Source organism: Astatotilapia calliptera, chromosome 18 (assembly GCF_964374335.1).
Source record: "Astatotilapia calliptera chromosome 18, fAstCal68.1, whole genome shotgun sequence".
NCBI classification, from domain to species: domain Eukaryota; kingdom Metazoa; phylum Chordata; class Actinopteri; order Cichliformes; family Cichlidae; genus Astatotilapia; species Astatotilapia calliptera.
In genome coordinates this window covers 36,697,094-36,719,593 of record NC_137439.1, presented here as the reverse complement: position 1 = coordinate 36,719,593, position 22,500 = coordinate 36,697,094, and the positions used below count along the sequence as shown (strand labels likewise).

At 43.9% G+C, this 22,500-nt stretch overlaps 12 non-coding genes across 12 annotated transcripts; all 12 read right to left on the bottom strand.

The window, feature by feature from the left end:
* Positions 1 to 987: 987 nt before the first annotated feature.
* Positions 988 to 1,059, bottom strand: trnap-agg (transfer RNA proline (anticodon AGG)). The gene has a single exon. It is a non-coding gene; the product is annotated as a tRNA-Pro (tRNA).
* A 2,767-nt stretch (positions 1,060 to 3,826) lies between these two features.
* On the bottom strand, positions 3,827 to 3,898 carry trnap-ugg (transfer RNA proline (anticodon UGG)). Its single transcript has one exon. It is a non-coding gene; the product is annotated as a tRNA-Pro (tRNA).
* An 875-nt stretch (positions 3,899 to 4,773) lies between these two features.
* On the bottom strand, positions 4,774 to 4,845 carry trnap-agg (transfer RNA proline (anticodon AGG)). The gene has a single exon. It is a non-coding gene; the product is annotated as a tRNA-Pro (tRNA).
* A 3,749-nt stretch (positions 4,846 to 8,594) lies between these two features.
* Positions 8,595 to 8,666, bottom strand: trnap-agg (transfer RNA proline (anticodon AGG)). Its single transcript has one exon. It is a non-coding gene; the product is annotated as a tRNA-Pro (tRNA).
* A 2,767-nt stretch (positions 8,667 to 11,433) lies between these two features.
* On the bottom strand, positions 11,434 to 11,505 carry trnap-ugg (transfer RNA proline (anticodon UGG)). The gene has a single exon. It is a non-coding gene; the product is annotated as a tRNA-Pro (tRNA).
* Positions 11,506 to 12,380: 875 nt separating this feature from the next.
* Positions 12,381 to 12,452, bottom strand: trnap-agg (transfer RNA proline (anticodon AGG)). The gene has a single exon. It is a non-coding gene; the product is annotated as a tRNA-Pro (tRNA).
* An 872-nt stretch (positions 12,453 to 13,324) lies between these two features.
* trnap-agg (transfer RNA proline (anticodon AGG)) lies at positions 13,325 to 13,396 on the bottom strand. The gene has a single exon. It is a non-coding gene; the product is annotated as a tRNA-Pro (tRNA).
* Positions 13,397 to 16,173: 2,777 nt separating this feature from the next.
* trnap-agg (transfer RNA proline (anticodon AGG)) lies at positions 16,174 to 16,245 on the bottom strand. Its single transcript has one exon. It is a non-coding gene; the product is annotated as a tRNA-Pro (tRNA).
* An 882-nt stretch (positions 16,246 to 17,127) lies between these two features.
* trnap-ugg (transfer RNA proline (anticodon UGG)) lies at positions 17,128 to 17,199 on the bottom strand. The gene has a single exon. It is a non-coding gene; the product is annotated as a tRNA-Pro (tRNA).
* An 875-nt stretch (positions 17,200 to 18,074) lies between these two features.
* On the bottom strand, positions 18,075 to 18,146 carry trnap-agg (transfer RNA proline (anticodon AGG)). Its single transcript has one exon. It is a non-coding gene; the product is annotated as a tRNA-Pro (tRNA).
* Positions 18,147 to 19,975: 1,829 nt separating this feature from the next.
* On the bottom strand, positions 19,976 to 20,047 carry trnap-agg (transfer RNA proline (anticodon AGG)). The gene has a single exon. It is a non-coding gene; the product is annotated as a tRNA-Pro (tRNA).
* Positions 20,048 to 21,869: 1,822 nt separating this feature from the next.
* trnap-ugg (transfer RNA proline (anticodon UGG)) lies at positions 21,870 to 21,941 on the bottom strand. The gene has a single exon. It is a non-coding gene; the product is annotated as a tRNA-Pro (tRNA).
* Positions 21,942 to 22,500: the final 559 nt, after the last annotated feature.

The following is a 22,500-nucleotide window of genomic DNA, read 5'->3' as shown; positions in this document are numbered from 1 at the left end:
TTCCATGAAGCTAAGAGCTTGTGAGTTTAAGGGGGCTCGTCCGGGATTTGAACACGGGACCTCTCGCACCCTAAGCAAGAATCATACGCCTAGACCAACGAGCCACAGGAAGTATGTGTTTAAGTCTGGAACTCTGAAAGGATAGACTTAAATCGGCCTTCAAATTCAAGCAGGAATGGTGTTAAGCTCTCTTCAGTATTCATTTTTGTACCTTCAGGCCTTTGCTACTGACAAGCTCCAACAGGGATGACTCCAGAGGGACTGCACACAGTGAATGAGAAAAAAGGGTTCCCAGTCATCCACGTCATGGTAGTCTGATGAGCTTTGAAAGAAAGCAGCTGGAATTCTCTAAGTGCCTTGAAGACCTTTCACCTCTCCTCTGAGAACCTTCGTTAGATCTAAAACTAAATGTTGGAGAGTCCCAGGTATTTAAACCCTAGATGGGGTTGTCTTTACCAGGGTCGTTGACCAACTATGAAACACATCACATGAGCCAAGGTGTGAAAAAAGGCGTGGGTAATTATCAGCAGAGGTGAAACCATTATGAGACCTTCACATATGTAGTTTAACGTCTTTACACCGAAATTGAATGGCCTCAATTTCGATCAGACTTTGTGATCTCTAATAGCCCTTTTCCACTAGCACCTACCTAGCTTGGCTTAACTTGACTCAGCTCGATCTTTAAAGTTTCCATTAGGTGATAGTACCTGGTTACAGGTATTTTTTTAGTACCTGCCCAGTAAGGTTTCCAAGGCAATCTCAAAATGTGACATATACAGATTGCGTGGCAGGGACTGTGCAGTCAATGGCATCACTCAATGAGTCATGAGAGTGACTCCTTCACAAAATCATCAACGTTATTTTAGAAATACAAGTTGATGTCACAGATGACATAGAAAGGTTTGGCACACAACACATTTACAATGCCCCAGAAGGAATGTGTCTTACCAAAGAATTCCATGAAGGTAAGAGCTTGTGATTTTAAGGGGGCTCGTCCGGGATTTGAACCCGGGACCTCTCGCACCCTAAGCAAGAATCATACGCCTAGACCAACGAGCCACAGGAAGTATGTGTTTAAGTCTGGAACTCTGAAAGGATAGACTTAAATCGGCCTTCAAATTCAAGCAGGAATGGTGTTAAGCTCTCTTCAGTATTCATTTTTGTACCTTCAGGCCTTTGCTACTGACAAGCTCCAACAGGGATGACTCCAGAGGGACTGCACACAGTGAATGAGAAAAAAGGGTTCCCAGTCATCCACGTCATGGTAGTCTGATGAGCTTTGAAAGAAAGCAGCTGGAATTCTCTAAGTGCCTTGAAGACCTTTCACCTCTCCTCTGAGAACCTTCGTTAGATCTAAAACTAAATGTTGGAGAGTCCCAGGTATTTAAACCCTAGATGGGGTTGTCTTTACCAGGGTCGTTGACCAACTATGAAACACATCACATGAGCCAAGGTGTGAAAAAAGGCGTGGGTAATTATCAGCAGAGGTGAAACCATTATGAGACCTTCACATATGTAGTTTAACGTCTTTACACCGAAATTGAATGGCCTCAATTTCGATCAGAGTTTGTGATCTCTAATAGCCCTTTTCCACTAGCACCTACTTAGCTTGGCTTAACTTGACTCAGCTCGATCTTTAAAGTTTCCATTAGGTGATAGTACCTGGTTACAGGTATTTTTTAGTACCTGCCCAGTAAGGTTTCCAAGGCAATCTCAAAATGAGACATATACAGATTGCGTGGCAGGGACTGTGCAGTCAATGGCATCACTCAATGACTCATGAGAGTGACTCCTTCACAAACGTTGTTTTAGAAAGACAAATTGGTGTCCCAGATCACATTGAACGGTTTGGCACACAACACATTTACAATGCCCCAGAAGGAATGTGTCTTACCAAAGAATTCCATGAAGGTAAGAGCTTGTGATTTTAAGGGGGCTCGTCCAGGATTTGAACCCAGGACCTCTCGCACCCAAAGCGAGAATCATACGCCTAGACCAACGAGCCTCAGGAAGCCTGTGTTTAAGTCTGGAACTCTGAAAGGATAGACTTAAATCGGCCTTCAAATTCAAGCAGGAATGGTGTTAAGCTCTCTTCAGTATTCATTTTTGTACCTTCAGGCCTTTGCTACTGACAAGCTCCAACAGGGATGACTCCAGAGGGACTGCACACAGTGAATGAGAAAAAAGGGTTCCCAGTCATCCACGTCATGGTAGTCTGATGAGCTTTGAAAGAAAGCAGCTGGAATTCTCTAAGTGCCTTGAGGACCTTTCACCTCTCCTCTGAGAACCTTCGTTAGATCTAAAACTAAATGTTGGAGAGTCCCAGGTATTTAAACCCTAGATGGGGTTGTCTTTACCAGGGTCGTTGACCAACTATGAAACACATCACATGAGCCAAGGTGTGAAAAAAGGCGTGGGTAATTATCAGCAGAGGTGAAACCATTATGAGACCTTGACATATGTAGTTTAACGTCTTTACACCGAAATTGAATGGCCTCAATTTCGATCAGAGTTTGTGATCTCTAATAGCCCTTTTCCACTAGCACCTACCTAGCTTGGCTTAAGTTGACTCAGCTCGATCTTTAAAGTTTCCATTAGGTGATAATACCTGGTTACAGGTATTTTTTAGTACCTGCCCAGTAAGGTTTCCAAGGCAATCTCAAAATGTGACATATACAGATTGCGTGGCAGGGACTGTGCAGTCAATGGCATCACTCAATGACTCATGAGAGTGACTCCTTCACAAACGTTGTTTTAGAAAGACAAATTGGTGTCCCAGATCACATTGAACGGTTTGGCACACAACACATTTACAATGCCCCAGAAGGAATGTGTCTTACCAAAGAATTCCATGAAGCTAAGAGCTTGTGATTTTAAGGGGGCTCGTCCAGGATTTGAACCCGGGACCTCTCGCACCCTAAGCGAGAATCATACGCCTAGACCAACGAGCCACAGGAAGCCTGTGTTTAAGTCTGGAACTCTGAAAGGATAGACTTAAATCGGCCTTCAAATTCAAGCAGGAATGGTGTTAAGCTCTCTTCAGTATTCATTTTTGTACCTTCAGGCCTTTGCTACTGACAAGCTCCAACAGGGATGACTCCAGAGGGACTGCACACAGTGAATGAGAAAAAAGGGTTCCCAGTCATCCACGTCATGGTAGTCTGATGAGCTTTGAAAGAAAGCAGCTGGAATTCTCTAAGTGCCTTGAAGACCTTTCACCTCTCCTCTGAGAACCTTCGTTAGATCTAAAACTAAACGTTGGAGAGTCCCAGGTATTTAAAACCCAGAGCGGGTTGTCTTTACCAGGGTCGTTGACCAACTATGAAACACATCACATGAGCCAAGGGGTGGAAAAAAGGCGTGGGTAAATATCAGCAGAGGTGAAACCATTATGAGACCTTCACATATGTAGTTTAACGTCTTTACACCGAAATTGAATGGCCTCAATTTCGATCAGAGTTTGTGATCTCTAATAGCCCTTTTCCACTAGCACCTACCTAGCTTGGCTTAACTTGACTCAGCTCGATCTTTAAAGTTTCCATTAGGTGATAGTACCTGGTTACAGGTATTTTTTAGTACCTGCCCAGTAAGGTTTCCAAGGCAATCTCAAAATGTGACATATACAGATTGCGTGGCAGGGACTGTGCAGTCAATGGCATCACTCAATGACTCATGAGAGTGACTCCTTCACAAACATAGTTTTAGAAAGACAAATTGGTGTCCCAGATCACATTGAACGGTTTGGCACACAACACATTTACAATGCCCCAGAAGGAATGTGTCTTTCCAAAGAATTCCATGAAGCTAAGAGCTTGTGATTTTAAGGGGGCTCGTCCGGGATTTGAACCCGGGACCTCTCGCACCCAAAGCGAGAATCATACGCCTAGACCAACGAGCCACAGGAAGCCTGTATTTAAGTCTGGAACTCTGAAAGGATAGACTTAAATCGGCCTTCAAATTCAAGCAGGAATGGTGTTAAGCTCTCTTCAGTATTCATTTTTGTACCTTCAGGCCTTTGCTACTGACAAGCTCCAACAGGGATGACTCCAGAGGGACTGCACACAGTGAATGAGAAAAAAGGGTTCCCAGTCATCCACGTCATGGTAGTCTGATGAGCTTTGAAAGAAAGCAGCTGGAATTCTCTAAGTGCCTTGAAGACCTTTCACCTCTCCTCTGAGAACCTTCGTTAGATCTAAAACTAAACGTTGGAGAGTCCCAGGTATTTAAACCCTAGATGGGGTTGTCTTTACCAGGGTCGTTGACCAACTATGAAACACATCACATGAGCCAAGGGGTGGAAAAAAGGCGTGGGTAATTATCAGCAGAGGTGAAACCATTATGAGACCTTGACATATGTAGTTTAACGTCTTTACACCGAAATTGAATGGCCTCAATTTCGATCAGAGTTTGTGATCTCTAATAGCCCTTTTCCACTAGCACCTACCTAGCTTGGCTTAACTTGACTCAGCTCGATCTTTAAAGTTTCCATTAGGTGATAGTACCTGGTTACAGGTATTTTTTAGTACCTGCCCAGTAAGGTTTCCAAGGCAATCTCAAAATGTGACATATACAGATTGCGTGGCAGGGACTGTGCAGTCAATGGCATCACTCAATGACTCATGAGAGTGACTCCTTCACAAACGTTGTTTTAGAAAGACAAATTGGTGTCACACATCACATTGAACGGTTTGGCACACAACACATTTACAATGCCCCAGAAGGAATGTGTCTTACCAAAGAATTCCATGAAGCTTAGAGCTTGTGATGTTCAGGGGGCTCGTCCGGGATTTGAACCCGGGACCTCTCGCACCCTAAGCGAGAATCATACGCCTAGACCAACGAGCCACAGGAAGCATGTGTTTAAGTCTGGAACTCTGAAAGGATAGACTTAAATCGGCCTTCAAATTCAAGCAGGAATGGTGTTAAGCTCTCTTCAGTATTCATTTTTGTACCTTCAGGCCTTTGCTACTGACAAGCTCCAACAGGGATGACTCCAGAGGGACTGCACACAGTGAATGAGAAAAAAGGGTTCCCAGTCATCCACGTCATGGTAGTCTGATGAGCTTTGAAAGAAAGCAGCTGGAATTCTCTAAGTGCCTTGAAGACCTTTCACCTCTCCTCTGAGAACCTTCGTTAGATCTAAAACTAAACGTTGGAGAGTCCCAGGTATTTAAAACCCAGAGCGGGTTGTCTTTGCCAGGGTCGTTGACCAACTATGAAACACATCACATGAGCCAAGGGGTGGAAAAAAGGCGTGGGTAAATATCAGCAGAGGTTTCAGGTGAAACCATTATGAGACCTTCACATATGTAGTTTAACGTCTTTACACCGAAATTGAATGGCCTCAATTTCGATCAGAGTTTGTGATCTCTAATAGCCCTTTTCCACTAGCACCTACCTAGCTTGGCTTAACTTGACTCAGCTCGATCTTTAAAGTTTCCATTAGGTGATAGTACCTGGTTACAGGTATTTTTTAGTACCTGCCCAGTAAGGTTTCCAAGGCAATCTCAAAATGTGACATATACAGATTGCGTGGCAGGGACTGTGCAGTCAATGGCATCACTCAATGACTCATGAGAGTGACTCCTTCACAAACGTTGTTTTAGAAAGACAAATTGGTGTCCCAGATCACATTGAACGGTTTGGCACACAACACATTTACAATGCCCCAGAAGGAATGTGTCTTTCCAAAGAATTCCATGAAGGTAAGAGGTTGTGATTTTAAGGGGGCTCGTCCAGGATTTGAAACCCGGACGTCTCGCACGCAAAGCGAGAATCATACCCCTAGACCAACGAGCCACAGGAAGCATGTGTTTAAGTCTGGAACTCTGAAAGGATAGACTTAAATCGGCCTTCAAATTCAAGCAGGAATGGTGTTAAGCTCTCTTCAGTATTCATTTTTGTACCTTCAGGCCTTTGCTACTGACAAGCTCCAACAGGGATGACTCCAGAGGGACTGCACACAGTGAATAAGAAAAAAGGGTTCCCAGTCATCCACGTCATGGTAGTCTGATGAGCTTTGAAAGAAAGCAGCTGGAATTCTCTAAGTGCCTTGAAGACCTTTCACCTCTCCTCTGAGAACCTTCATTAGATCTAAAACTAAACGTTGGAGAGTCCCAGGTATTTAAAACCCAGAGCGGGTTGTCTTTACCAGGGTCGTTGACCAACTATGAAACACATCACATGAGCCAAGGGGTGGAAAAAAGGCATGGGTAATTATCAGCAGAGGTGAAACCATTATGAGACCTTCACATATGTAGTTTAACGTCTTTACACCGAAATTGAATGGCCTCAATTTCGATCAGACTTTGTGATCTCTAATAGCCCTTTTCCACTAGCACCTACCTAGCTTGGCTTAACTTGACTCAGCTCGATCTTTAAAGTTTCCATTAGGTGATAGTACCTGGTTACAGGTATTTTTTTAGTACCTGCCCAGTAAGGTTTCCAAGGCAATCTCAAAATGTGACATATACAGATTGCGTGGCAGGGACTGTGCAGTCAATGGCATCACTCAATGACTCATGAGAGTGACTCCTTCACAAAATCATCACCGTTATTTTAGAAATACAAGTTGATGTCACAGATGACATAGAAAGGTTTGGCACACAACACATTTACAATGCCCCAGAAGGAATGTGTCTTTCCAAAGAATTCCATGAAGCTAAGAGCTTGTGAGTTTAAGGGGGCTCGTCCGGGATTTGAACACGGGACCTCTCGCACCCTAAGCAAGAATCATACGCCTAGACCAACGAGCCACAGGAAGTATGTGTTTAAGTCTGGAACTCTGAAAGGATAGACTTAAATCGGCCTTCAAATTCAAGCAGGAATGGTGTTAAGCTCTCTTCAGTATTCATTTTTGTACCTTCAGGCCTTTGCTACTGACAAGCTCCAACAGGGATGACTCCAGAGGGACTGCACACAGTGAATGAGAAAAAAGGGTTCCCAGTCATCCACGTCATGGTAGTCTGATGAGCTTTGAAAGAAAGCAGCTGGAATTCTCTAAGTGCCTTGAAGACCTTTCACCTCTCCTCTGAGAACCTTCATTAGATCTAAAACTAAACGTTGGAGAGTCCCAGGTATTTAAAACCCAGAGCGGGTTGTCTTTACCAGGGTCGTTGACCAACTATGAAACACATCACATGAGCCAAGGGGTGGAAAAAAGGCATGGGTAATTATCAGCAGAGGTGAAACCATTATGAGACCTTCACATATGTAGTTTAACGTCTTTACACCGAAATTGAATGGCCTCAATTTCGATCAGACTTTGTGATCTCTAATAGCCCTTTTCCACTAGCACCTACCTAGCTTGGCTTAACTTGACTCAGCTCGATCTTTAAAGTTTCCATTAGGTGATAGTACCTGGTTACAGGTATTTTTTTAGTACCTGCCCAGTAAGGTTTCCAAGGCAATCTCAAAATGTGACATATACAGATTGCGTGGCAGGGACTGTGCAGTCAATGGCATCACTCAATGACTCATGAGAGTGACTCCTTCACAAAATCATCACCGTTATTTTAGAAATACAAGTTGATGTCACAGATGACATAGAAAGGTTTGGCACACAACACATTTACAATGCCCCAGAAGGAATGTGTCTTTCCAAAGAATTCCATGAAGCTAAGAGCTTGTGAGTTTAAGGGGGCTCGTCCGGGATTTGAACACGGGACCTCTCGCACCCTAAGCAAGAATCATACGCCTAGACCAACGAGCCACAGGAAGTATGTGTTTAAGTCTGGAACTCTGAAAGGATAGACTTAAATCGGCCTTCAAATTCAAGCAGGAATGGTGTTAAGCTCTCTTCAGTATTCATTTTTGTACCTTCAGGCCTTTGCTACTGACAAGCTCCAACAGGGATGACTCCAGAGGGACTGCACACAGTGAATGAGAAAAAAGGGTTCCCAGTCATCCACGTCATGGTAGTCTGATGAGCTTTGAAAGAAAGCAGCTGGAATTCTCTAAGTGCCTTGAAGACCTTTCACCTCTCCTCTGAGAACCTTCGTTAGATCTAAAACTAAATGTTGGAGAGTCCCAGGTATTTAAACCCTAGATGGGGTTGTCTTTACCAGGGTCGTTGACCAACTATGAAACACATCACATGAGCCAAGGTGTGAAAAAAGGCGTGGGTAATTATCAGCAGAGGTGAAACCATTATGAGACCTTCACATATGTAGTTTAACGTCTTTACACCGAAATTGAATGGCCTCAATTTCGATCAGACTTTGTGATCTCTAATAGCCCTTTTCCACTAGCACCTACCTAGCTTGGCTTAACTTGACTCAGCTCGATCTTTAAAGTTTCCATTAGGTGATAGTACCTGGTTACAGGTATTTTTTTAGTACCTGCCCAGTAAGGTTTCCAAGGCAATCTCAAAATGTGACATATACAGATTGCGTGGCAGGGACTGTGCAGTCAATGGCATCACTCAATGAGTCATGAGAGTGACTCCTTCACAAAATCATCAACGTTATTTTAGAAATACAAGTTGATGTCACAGATGACATAGAAAGGTTTGGCACACAACACATTTACAATGCCCCAGAAGGAATGTGTCTTACCAAAGAATTCCATGAAGGTAAGAGCTTGTGATTTTAAGGGGGCTCGTCCGGGATTTGAACCCGGGACCTCTCGCACCCTAAGCAAGAATCATACGCCTAGACCAACGAGCCACAGGAAGTATGTGTTTAAGTCTGGAACTCTGAAAGGATAGACTTAAATCGGCCTTCAAATTCAAGCAGGAATGGTGTTAAGCTCTCTTCAGTATTCATTTTTGTACCTTCAGGCCTTTGCTACTGACAAGCTCCAACAGGGATGACTCCAGAGGGACTGCACACAGTGAATGAGAAAAAAGGGTTCCCAGTCATCCACGTCATGGTAGTCTGATGAGCTTTGAAAGAAAGCAGCTGGAATTCTCTAAGTGCCTTGAAGACCTTTCACCTCTCCTCTGAGAACCTTCGTTAGATCTAAAACTAAATGTTGGAGAGTCCCAGGTATTTAAACCCTAGATGGGGTTGTCTTTACCAGGGTCGTTGACCAACTATGAAACACATCACATGAGCCAAGGTGTGAAAAAAGGCGTGGGTAATTATCAGCAGAGGTGAAACCATTATGAGACCTTCACATATGTAGTTTAACGTCTTTACACCGAAATTGAATGGCCTCAATTTCGATCAGAGTTTGTGATCTCTAATAGCCCTTTTCCACTAGCACCTACTTAGCTTGGCTTAACTTGACTCAGCTCGATCTTTAAAGTTTCCATTAGGTGATAGTACCTGGTTACAGGTATTTTTTAGTACCTGCCCAGTAAGGTTTCCAAGGCAATCTCAAAATGAGACATATACAGATTGCGTGGCAGGGACTGTGCAGTCAATGGCATCACTCAATGACTCATGAGAGTGACTCCTTCACAAACGTTGTTTTAGAAAGACAAATTGGTGTCCCAGATCACATTGAACGGTTTGGCACACAACACATTTACAATGCCCCAGAAGGAATGTGTCTTACCAAAGAATTCCATGAAGGTAAGAGCTTGTGATTTTAAGGGGGCTCGTCCAGGATTTGAACCCAGGACCTCTCGCACCCAAAGCGAGAATCATACGCCTAGACCAACGAGCCTCAGGAAGCCTGTGTTTAAGTCTGGAACTCTGAAAGGATAGACTTAAATCGGCCTTCAAATTCAAGCAGGAATGGTGTTAAGCTCTCTTCAGTATTCATTTTTGTACCTTCAGGCCTTTGCTACTGACAAGCTCCAACAGGGATGACTCCAGAGGGACTGCACACAGTGAATGAGAAAAAAGGGTTCCCAGTCATCCACGTCATGGTAGTCTGATGAGCTTTGAAAGAAAGCAGCTGGAATTCTCTAAGTGCCTTGAGGACCTTTCACCTCTCCTCTGAGAACCTTCGTTAGATCTAAAACTAAATGTTGGAGAGTCCCAGGTATTTAAACCCTAGATGGGGTTGTCTTTACCAGGGTCGTTGACCAACTATGAAACACATCACATGAGCCAAGGTGTGAAAAAAGGCGTGGGTAATTATCAGCAGAGGTGAAACCATTATGAGACCTTGACATATGTAGTTTAACGTCTTTACACCGAAATTGAATGGCCTCAATTTCGATCAGAGTTTGTGATCTCTAATAGCCCTTTTCCACTAGCACCTACCTAGCTTGGCTTAAGTTGACTCAGCTCGATCTTTAAAGTTTCCATTAGGTGATAATACCTGGTTACAGGTATTTTTTAGTACCTGCCCAGTAAGGTTTCCAAGGCAATCTCAAAATGTGACATATACAGATTGCGTGGCAGGGACTGTGCAGTCAATGGCATCACTCAATGACTCATGAGAGTGACTCCTTCACAAACGTTGTTTTAGAAAGACAAATTGGTGTCCCAGATCACATTGAACGGTTTGGCACACAACACATTTACAATGCCCCAGAAGGAATGTGTCTTACCAAAGAATTCCATGAAGCTAAGAGCTTGTGATTTTAAGGGGGCTCGTCCAGGATTTGAACCCGGGACCTCTCGCACCCTAAGCGAGAATCATACGCCTAGACCAACGAGCCACAGGAAGCCTGTGTTTAAGTCTGGAACTCTGAAAGGATAGACTTAAATCGGCCTTCAAATTCAAGCAGGAATGGTGTTAAGCTCTCTTCAGTATTCATTTTTGTACCTTCAGGCCTTTGCTACTGACAAGCTCCAACAGGGATGACTCCAGAGGGACTGCACACAGTGAATGAGAAAAAAGGGTTCCCAGTCATCCACGTCATGGTAGTCTGATGAGCTTTGAAAGAAAGCAGCTGGAATTCTCTAAGTGCCTTGAAGACCTTTCACCTCTCCTCTGAGAACCTTCGTTAGATCTAAAACTAAACGTTGGAGAGTCCCAGGTATTTAAAACCCAGAGCGGGTTGTCTTTACCAGGGTCGTTGACCAACTATGAAACACATCACATGAGCCAAGGGGTGGAAAAAAGGCGTGGGTAAATATCAGCAGAGGTGAAACCATTATGAGACCTTCACATATGTAGTTTAACGTCTTTACACCGAAATTGAATGGCCTCAATTTCGATCAGAGTTTGTGATCTCTAATAGCCCTTTTCCACTAGCACCTACCTAGCTTGGCTTAACTTGACTCAGCTCGATCTTTAAAGTTTCCATTAGGTGATAGTACCTGGTTACAGGTATTTTTTAGTACCTGCCCAGTAAGGTTTCCAAGGCAATCTCAAAATGTGACATATACAGATTGCGTGGCAGGGACTGTGCAGTCAATGGCATCACTCAATGACTCATGAGAGTGACTCCTTCACAAACATTGTTTTAGAAAGACAAATTGGTGTCCCAGATCACATTGAACGGTTTGGCACACAACACATTTACAATGCCCCAGAAGGAATGTGTCTTTCCAAAGAATTCCATGAAGCTAAGAGCTTGTGATTTTAAGGGGGCTCGTCCGGGATTTGAACCCGGGACCTCTCGCACCCAAAGCGAGAATCATACGCCTAGACCAACGAGCCACAGGAAGCCTGTATTTAAGTCTGGAACTCTGAAAGGATAGACTTAAATCGGCCTTCAAATTCAAGCAGGAATGGTGTTAAGCTCTCTTCAGTATTCATTTTTGTACCTTCAGGCCTTTGCTACTGACAAGCTCCAACAGGGATGACTCCAGAGGGACTGCACACAGTGAATGAGAAAAAAGGGTTCCCAGTCATCCACGTCATGGTAGTCTGATGAGCTTTGAAAGAAAGCAGCTGGAATTCTCTAAGTGCCTTGAAGACCTTTCACCTCTCCTCTGAGAACCTTCGTTAGATCTAAAACTAAACGTTGGAGAGTCCCAGGTATTTAAACCCTAGATGGGGTTGTCTTTACCAGGGTCGTTGACCAACTATGAAACACATCACATGAGCCAAGGGGTGGAAAAAAGGCGTGGGTAATTATCAGCAGAGGTGAAACCATTATGAGACCTTGACATATGTAGTTTAACGTCTTTACACCGAAATTGAATGGCCTCAATTTCGATCAGAGTTTGTGATCTCTAATAGCCCTTTTCCACTAGCACCTACCTAGCTTGGCTTAACTTGACTCAGCTCGATCTTTAAAGTTTCCATTAGGTGATAGTACCTGGTTACAGGTATTTTTTAGTACCTGCCCAGTAAGGTTTCCAAGGCAATCTCAAAATGTGACATATACAGATTGCGTGGCAGGGACTGTGCAGTCAATGGCATCACTCAATGACTCATGAGAGTGACTCCTTCACAAACGTTGTTTTAGAAAGACAAATTGGTGTCACACATCACATTGAACGGTTTGGCACACAACACATTTACAATGCCCCAGAAGGAATGTGTCTTACCAAAGAATTCCATGAAGCTTAGAGCTTGTGATGTTCAGGGGGCTCGTCCGGGATTTGAACCCGGGACCTCTCGCACCCTAAGCGAGAATCATACGCCTAGACCAACGAGCCACAGGAAGCATGTGTTTAAGTCTGGAACTCTGAAAGGATAGACTTAAATCGGCCTTCAAATTCAAGCAGGAATGGTGTTAAGCTCTCTTCAGTATTCATTTTTGTACCTTCAGGCCTTTGCTACTGACAAGCTCCAACAGGGATGACTCCAGAGGGACTGCACACAGTGAATGAGAAAAAAGGGTTCCCAGTCATCCACGTCATGGTAGTCTGATGAGCTTTGAAAGAAAGCAGCTGGAATTCTCTAAGTGCCTTGAAGACCTTTCACCTCTCCTCTGAGAACCTTCGTTAGATCTAAAACTAAACGTTGGAGAGTCCCAGGTATTTAAAACCCAGAGCGGGTTGTCTTTACCAGGGTCGTTGACCAACTATGAAACACATCACATGAGCCAAGGGGTGGAAAAAAGGCGTGGGTAATTATCAGCAGAGGTGAAACCATTATGAGACCTTCACATATGTAGTTTAACGTCTTTACACCGAAATTGAATGGCCTCAATTTGATCAGAGTTTGTGATCTCTAACGCTTTTCCACTTGCACCTACCTAGCTTGGCTTAAGTTGACTCAGCTCGATCTTTAAAGTTTCCATTAGGTGATAGTACCTGGTTACAGGTATTTTTTTAGTACCTGCCCAGTAAGGTTTCCAAGGCAATCTCAAAATGTGACATATACAGATTGCGTGGCAGGGACTGTGCAGTCAATGGCATCACTCAATGACTCATGAGAGTGACTCCTTCACAAACGTTGTTTTAGAAAGACAAATTGGTGTCCCAGATCACATTGAACGGTTTGGCACACAACACATTTACAATGCCCCAGAAGGAATGTGTCTTTCCAAAGAATTCCATGAAGGTAAGAGCTTGTGATCTTAAGGGGGCTCGTCCGGGATTTGAACCCGGGACCTCTCGCACCCTAAGCGAGAATCATACGCCTAGACCAACGAGCCACAGGAAGCATGTGTTTAAGTCTGGAACTCTGAAAGGATAGACTTAAATCGGCCTTCAAATTCAAGCAGGAATGGTGTTAAGCTCTCTTCAGTATTCATTTTTGTACCTTCAGGCCTTTGCTACTGACAAGCTCCAACAGGGATGACTCCAGAGGGACTGCACACAGTGAATAAGAAAAAAGGGTTCCCAGTCATCCACGTCATGGTAGTCTGATGAGCTTTGAAAGAAAGCAGCTGGAATTCTCTAAGTGCCTTGAAGACCTTTCACCTCTCCTCTGAGAACCTTCATTAGATCTAAAACTAAACGTTGGAGAGTCCCAGGTATTTAAAACCCAGAGCGGGTTGTCTTTACCAGGGTCGTTGACCAACTATGAAACACATCACATGAGCCAAGGGGTGGAAAAAAGGCATGGGTAATTATCAGCAGAGGTGAAACCATTATGAGACCTTGACATATGTAGTTTAACGTCTTTACACCGAAATTGAATGGCCTCAATTTCGATCAGACTTTGTGATCTCTAATAGCCCTTTTCCACTAGCACCTACCTAGCTTGGCTTAACTTGACTCAGCTCGATCTTTAAAGTTTCCATTAGGTGATAGTACCTGGTTACAGGTATTTTTTTAGTACCTGCCCAGTAAGGTTTCCAAGGCAATCTCAAAATGTGACATATACAGATTGCGTGGCAGGGACTGTGCAGTCAATGGCATCACTCAATGACTCATGAGAGTGACTCCTTCACAAAATCATCACCGTTATTTTAGAAATACAAGTTGATGTCACAGATGACATAGAAAGGTTTGGCACACAACACATTTACAATGCCCCAGAAGGAATGTGTCTTTCCAAAGAATTCCATGAAGCTAAGAGCTTGTGAGTTTAAGGGGGCTCGTCCGGGATTTGAACACGGGACCTCTCGCACCCTAAGCAAGAATCATATGCCTAGACCAACGAGCCACAGGAAGTATGTGTTTAAGTCTGGAACTCTGAAAGGATAGACTTAAATCGGCCTTCAAATTCAAGCAGGAATGGTGTTAAGCTCTCTTCAGTATTCATTTTTGTACCTTCAGGCCTTTGCTACTGACAAGCTCCAACAGGGATGACTCCAGAGGGACTGCACACAGTGAATGAGAAAAAAGGGTTCCCAGTCATCCACGTCATGGTAGTCTGATGAGCTTTGAAAGAAAGCAGCTGGAATTCTCTAAGTGCCTTGAAGACCTTTCACCTCTCCTCTGAGAACCTTCGTTAGATCTAAAACTAAATGTTGGAGAGTCCCAGGTATTTAAACCCTAGATGGGGTTGTCTTTACCAGGGTCGTTGACCAACTATGAAACACATCACATGAGCCAAGGTGTGAAAAAAGGCGTGGGTAATTATCAGCAGAGGTGAAACCATTATGAGACCTTGACATATGTAGTTTAACGTCTTTACACCGAAATTGAATGGCCTCAATTTCGATCAGAGTTTGTGATCTCTAATAGCCCTTTTCCACTAGCACCTACCTAGCTTGGCTTAAGTTGACTCAGCTCGATCTTTAAAGTTTCCATTAGGTGATAATACCTGGTTACAGGTATTTTTTAGTACCTGCCCAGTAAGGTTTCCAAGGCAATCTCAAAATGTGACATATACAGATTGCGTGGCAGGGACTGTGCAGTCAATGGCATCACTCAATGACTCATGAGAGTGACTCCTTCACAAACGTTGTTTTAGAAAGACAAATTGGTGTCCCAGATCACATTGAACGGTTTGGCACACAACACATTTACAATGCCCCAGAAGGAATGTGTCTTACCAAAGAATTCCATGAAGCTAAGAGCTTGTGATTTTAAGGGGGCTCGTCCAGGATTTGAACCCGGGACCTCTCGCACCCTAAGCGAGAATCATACGCCTAGACCAACGAGCCACAGGAAGCCTGTGTTTAAGTCTGGAACTCTGAAAGGATAGACTTAAATCGGCCTTCAAATTCAAGCAGGAATGGTGTTAAGCTCTCTTCAGTATTCATTTTTGTACCTTCAGGCCTTTGCTACTGACAAGCTCCAACAGGGATGACTCCAGAGGGACTGCACACAGTGAATGAGAAAAAAGGGTTCCCAGTCATCCACGTCATGGTAGTCTGATGAGCTTTGAAAGAAAGCAGCTGGAATTCTCTAAGTGCCTTGAAGACCTTTCACCTCTCCTCTGAGAACCTTCGTTAGATCTAAAACTAAACGTTGGAGAGTCCCAGGTATTTAAACCCTAGATGGGGTTGTCTTTACCAGGGTCGTTGACCAACTATGAAACACATCACATGAGCCAAGGGGTGGAAAAAAGGCGTGGGTAATTATCAGCAGAGGTGAAACCATTATGAGACCTTCACATATGTAGTTTAACGTCTTTACACCGAAATTGAATGGCCTCAATTTCGATCAGAGTTTGTGATCTCTAATAGCCCTTTTCCACTAGCACCTACCTAGCTTGGCTTAACTTGACTCAGCTCGATCTTTAAAGTTTCCATTAGGTGATAGTACCTGGTTACAGGTATTTTTTAGTACCTGCCCAGTAAGGTTTCCAAGGCAATCTCAAAATGTGACATATACAGATTGCGTGGCAGGGACTGTGCAGTCAATGGCATCACTCAATGACTCATGAGAGTGACTCCTTCACAAACGTTGTTTTAGAAAGACAAATTGGTGTCACACATCACATTGAACGGTTTGGCACACAACACATTTACAATGCCCCAGAAGGAATGTGTCTTACCAAAGAATTCCATGAAGCTTAGAGCTTGTGATGTTCAGGGGGCTCGTCCGGGATTTGAACCCGGGACCTCTCGCACCCTAAGCGAGAATCATACGCCTAGACCAACGAGCCACAGGAAGCATGTGTTTAAGTCTGGAACTCTGAAAGGATAGACTTAAATCGGCCTTCAAATTCAAGCAGGAATGGTGTTAAGCTCTCTTCAGTATTCATTTTTGTACCTTCAGGCCTTTGCTACTGACAAGCTCCAACAGGGATGACTCCAGAGGGACTGCACACAGTGAATGAGAAAAAAGGGTTCCCAGTCATCCACGTCATGGTAGTCTGATGAGCTTTGAAAGAAAGCAGCTGGAATTCTCTAAGTGCCTTGAAGACCTTTCACCTCTCCTCTGAGAACCTTCGTTAGATCTAAAACTAAACGTTGGAGAGTCCCAGGTATTTAAAACCCAGAGCGGGTTGTCTTTGCCAGGGTCGTTGACCAACTATGAAACACATCACATGAGCCAAGGGGTGGAAAAAAGGCGTGGGTAAATATCAGCAGAGGTTTCAGGTGAAACCATTATGAGACCTTCACATATGTAGTTTAACGTCTTTACACCGAAATTGAATGGCCTCAATTTCGATCAGACTTTGTGATCTCTAATAGCCCTTTTCCACTAGCACCTACCTAGCTTGGCTTAACTTGACTCAGCTCGATCTTTAAAGTTTCCATTAGGTGATAGTACCTGGTTACAGGTATTTTTTAGTACCTGCCCAGTAAGGTTTCCAAGGCAATCTCAAAATGTGACATATACAGATTGCGTGGCAGGGACTGTGCAGTCAATGGCATCACTCAATGACTCATGAGAGTGACTCCTTCACAAACGTTGTTTTAGAAAGACAAATTGGTGTCCCAGATCACATTGAACGGTTTGGCACACAACACATTTACAATGCCCCAGAAGGAATGTGTCTTTCCAAAGAATTCCATGAAGCTAAGAGCTTGTGATTTTAAGGGGGCTCGTCCGGGATTTGAACCCGGGACCTCTCGCACCCAAAGCGAGAATCATACGCCTAGACCAACGAGCCACAGGAAGCCTGTGTTTAAGTCTGGAACTCTGAAAGGATAGACTTAAATCGGTCTTCAAATTCAAGCAGGAATGGTGTTAAGCTCTCTTCAGTATTCATTTTTGTACCTTCAGGCCTTTGCTACTGACAAGCTCCAACAGGGATGACTCCAGAGGGACTGCACACAGTGAATGAGAAAAAAGGGTTCCCAGTCATCCACGTCATGGTAGTCTGATGAGCTTTGAAAGAAAGCAGCTGGAATTCTCTAAGTGCCTTGAAGACCTTTCACCTCTCCTCTGAGAACCTTCGTTAGATCTAAAACTAAATGTTGGAGAGTCCCAGGTATTTAAACCCTAGATGGGGTTGTCTTTACCAGGGTCGTTGACCAACTATGAAACACATCACATGAGCCAAGGGGTGGAAAAAAGGCGTGGGTAATTATCAGCAGAGGTGAAACCATTATGAGACCTTCACATATGTAGTTTAACGTCTTTACACCGAAATTGAATGGCCTCAATTTCGATCAGACTTTGTGATCTCTAATAGCCCTTTTCCACTAGCACCTACCTAGCTTGGCTTAACTTGACTCAGCTCGATCTTTAAAGTTTCCATTAGGTGATAGTACCTGGTTACAGGTATTTTTTAGTACCTGCCCAGTAAGGTTTCCAAGGCAATCTCAAAATGTGACATATACAGATTGCGTGGCAGGGACTGTGCAGTCAATGGCATCACTCAATGACTCATGAGAGTGACTCCTTCACAAACGTTGTTTTAGAAAGACAAATTGGTGTCACACATCACATTGAACGGTTTGGCACACAACACATTTACAATGCCCCAGAAGGAATGTGTCTTACCAAAGAATTCCATGAAGCTTAGAGCTTGTGATGTTCAGGGGGCTCGTCCGGGATTTGAACCCGGGACCTCTCGCACCCTAAGCGAGAATCATACGCCTAGACCAACGAGCCACAGGAAGCATGTGTTTAAGTCTGGAACTCTGAAAGGATAGACTTAAATCGGCCTTCAAATTCAAGCAGGAATGGTGTTAAGCTCTCTTCAGTATTCATTTTTGTACCTTCAGGCCTTTGCTACTGACAAGCTCCAACAGGGATGACTCCAGAGGGACTGCACACAGTGAATGAGAAAAAAGGGTTCCCAGTCATCCACGTCATGGTAGTCTGATGAGCTTTGAAAGAAAGCAGCTGGAATTCTCTAAGTGCCTTGAAGACCTTTCACCTCTCCTCTGAGAACCTTCGTTAGATCTAAAACTAAACGTTGGAGAGTCCCAGGTATTTAAAACCCAGAGCGGGTTGTCTTTGCCAGGGTCGTTGACCAACTATGAAACACATCACATGAGCCAAGGGGTGGAAAAAAGGCGTGGGTAAATATCAGCAGAGGTTTCAGGTGAAACCATTATGAGACCTTCACATATGTAGTTTAACGTCTTTACACCGAAATTGAATGGCCTCAATTTTGATCAGAGTTTGTGATCTCTAATAGCCCTTTTCCACTAGCACCTACCTAGCTTGGCTTAACTTGACTCAGCTCGATCTTTAAAGTTTCCATTAGGTGATAGTACCTGGTTACAGGTATTTTTTAGTACCTGCCCAGTAAGGTTTCCAAGGCAATCTCAAAATGTGACATATACAGATTGCGTGGCAGGGACTGTGCAGTCAATGGCATCACTCAATGACTCATGAGAGTGACTCCTTCACAAACCTTGTTTTAGAAAGACAAATTGGTGTCACACATCACATTGAGCGGTTTGGCACACAACACATTTACAATGCCCCAGAAGGAATGTGTCTTTCCAAAGAATTCCATGAAGCTAAGAGCTTGTGATGTTCAGGGGGTTGGTCCGGGATTTGAACCCGGGACCTCTCGCACCCTAAGCGAGAATCATACGCCTAGACCAACGAGCCACAGGAAGCATGTGTTTAAGTCTGGAACTCTGAAAGGATAGACTTAAATCGGCCTTCAAATTCAAGCAGGAATGGTGTTAAGCTCTCTTCAGTATTCATTTTTGTACCTTCAGGCCTTTGCTACTGACAAGCTCCAACAGGGATGACTCCAGAGGGACTGCACACAGTGAATGAGAAAAAAGGGTTCCCAGTCATCCACGTCATGGTAGTCTGATGAGCTTTGAAAGAAAGCAGCTGGAATTCTCTAAGTGCCTTGAAGACCTTTCACCTCTCCTCTGAGAACCTTCGTTAGATCTAAAACTAAATGTTGGAGAGTCCCAGGTATTTAAACCCTAGATGGGGTTGTCTTTACCAGGGTCGTTGACCAACTATGAAACACATCACATGAGCCAAGGGGTGGAAAAAAGGCGTGGGTAATTATCAGCAGAGGTGAAACCATTATGAGACCTTCACATATGTAGTTTAACGTCTTTACACCGAAATTGAATGGCCTCAATTTCGATCAGAGTTTGTGATCTCTAATAGCCCTTTTCCACTAGCACCTACCTAGCTTGGCTTAACTTGACTCAGCTCGATCTTTAAAGTTTCCATTAGGTGATAGTACCTGGTTACAGGTATTTTTTAGTACCTGCCCAGTAAGGTTTCCAAGGCAATCTCAAAATGTGACATATACAGATTGCGTGGCAGGGACTGTGCAGTCAATGGCATCACTCAATGACTCATGAGAGTGACTCCTTCACAAACGTTGTTTTAGAAAGACAAATTGGTGTCCCAGATCACATTGAACGGTTTGGCACACAACACATTTACAATGCCCCAGAAGGAATGTGTCTTACCAAAGAATTCCATGAAGCTTAGAGCTTGTGATGTTAAGGGGGCTCGTCCGGGATTTGAACCCGGGACCTCTCGCACCCTAAGCGAGAATCATACGCCTAGACCAACGAGCCACAGGTAGCATGTGTTTAAGTCTGGAACTCTGAAAGGATAGACTTAAATCGGCCTTCAAATTCAAGCAGGAATGGTGTTAAGCTCTCTTCAGTATTCATTTTTGTACCTTCAGGCCTTTGCTACTGACAAGCTCCAACAGGGATGACTCCAGAGGGACTGCACACAGTGAATGAGAAAAAAGGGTTCCCAGTCATCCACGTCATGGTAGTCTGATGAGCTTTGAAAGAAAGCAGCTGGAATTCTCTAAGTGCCTTGAAGACCTTTCACCTCTCCTCTGAGAACCTTCGTTAGATCTAAAACTAAACGTTGGAGAGTCCCAGGTATTTAAAACCCAGAGCGGGTTGTCTTTACCAGGGTCGTTGACCAACTATGAAACACATCACATGAGCCAAGGGGTGGAAAAAAGGCGTGGGTAAATATCAGCAGAGGTGAAACCATTATGAGACCTTCACATATGTAGTTTAACGTCTTTACACCGAAATTGAATGGCCTCAATTTCGATCAGAGTTTGTGATCTCTAATAGCCCTTTTCCACTAGCACCTACCTAGCTTGGCTTAACTTGACTCAGCTCGATCTTTAAAGTTTCCATTAGGTGATAGTACCTGGTTACAGGTATTTTTTAGTACCTGCCCAGTAAGGTTTCCAAGGCAATCTCAAAATGTGACATATACAGATTGCGTGGCAGGGACTGTGCAGTCAATGGCATCACTCAATGACTCATGAGAGTGACTCCTTCACAAACGTTGTTTTAGAAAGACAAATTGGTGTCCCAGATCACATTGAACGGTTTGGCACACAACACATTTACAATGCCCCAGAAGGAATGTGTCTTTCCAAAGAATTCCATGAAGCTAAGAGCTTGTGATTTTAAGGGGGATCGTCCGGGATTTGAACCCGGGACCTCTCGCACCCAAAGCGAGAATCATACGCCTAGACCAACGAGCCACAGGAAGCCTGTGTTTAAGACTGGAACTCTGAAAGGATAGACTTAAATCGGTCTTCAAATTCAAGCAGGAATGGTGTTAAGCTCTCTTCAGTATTCATTTTTGTACCTTCAGGCCTTTGCTACTGACAAGCTCCAACAGGGATGACTCCAGAGGGACTGCACACAGTGAATGAGAAAAAAGGGTTCCCAGTCATCCACGTCATGGTAGTCTGATGAGCTTTGAAAGAAAGCAGCTGGAATTCTCTAAGTGCCTTGAAGACCTTTCACCTCTCCTCTGAGAACCTTCGTTAGATCTAAAACTAAATGTTGGAGAGTCCCAGGTATTTAAACCCTAGATGGGGTTGTCTTTACCAGGGTCGTTGACCAACTATGAAACACATCACATGAGCCAAGGGGTGGAAAAAAGGCGTGGGTAATTATCAGCAGAGGTGAAACCATTACGAGACCTTCACATATGTAGTTTAACGTCTTTACACCGAAATTGAATGGCCTCAATTTCGATCAGAGTTTGTGATCTCTAATAGCCCTTTTCCACTAGCACCTACCTAGCTTGGCTTAACTTGACTCAGCTCGATCTTTAAAGTTTCCATTAGGTGATAGTACCTGGTTACAGGTATTTTTTAGTACCTGCCCAGTAAGGTTTCCAAGGCAATCTCAAAATGTGACATATACAGATTGCGTGGCAGGGACTGTGCAGTCAATGGCATCACTCAATGACTCATGAGAGTGACTCCTTCACAAACGTTGTTTTAGAAAGACAAATTGGTGTCCCAGATCACATTGAACGGTTTGGCACACAACACATTTACAATGCCCCAGAAGGAATGTGTCTTTCCAAAGAATTCCATGAAGCTAAGAGCTTGTGATTTTAAGGGGGCTCGTCCGGGATTTGAACCCGGGACCTCTCGCACCCAAAGCGAGAATCATACGCCTAGACCAACGAGCCACAGGAAGCCTGTATTTAAGTCTGGAACTCTGAAAGGATAGACTTAAATCGGCCTTCAAATTCAAGCAGGAATGGTGTTAAGCTCTCTTCAGTATTCATTTTTGTATCTTCAGGCCTTTGCTACTGACAAGCTCCAACAGGGATGACTCCAGAGGGACTGCACACAGTGAATGAGAAAAAAGGGTTCCCAGTCATCCACGTCATGGTAGTCTGATGAGCTTTGAAAGAAAGCAGCTGGAATTCTCTAAGTGCCTTGAAGACCTTTCACCTCTCCTCTGAGAACCTTCGTTAGATCTAAAACTAAACGTTGGAGAGTCCCAGGTATTTAAAACCCAGAGCGGGTTGTCTTTACCAGGGTCGTTGACCAACTATGAAACACATCACATGAGCCAAGGGGTGGAAAAAAGGCGTGGGTAATTATCAGCAGAGGTGAAACCATTACGAGACCTTCACATATGTAGTTTAACGTCTTTACACCAAAATTGAATGGCCTCAATTTCGATCAGAGTTTGTGATCTCTAATAGCCCTTTTCCACTAGCACCTACCTAGCTTGGCTTA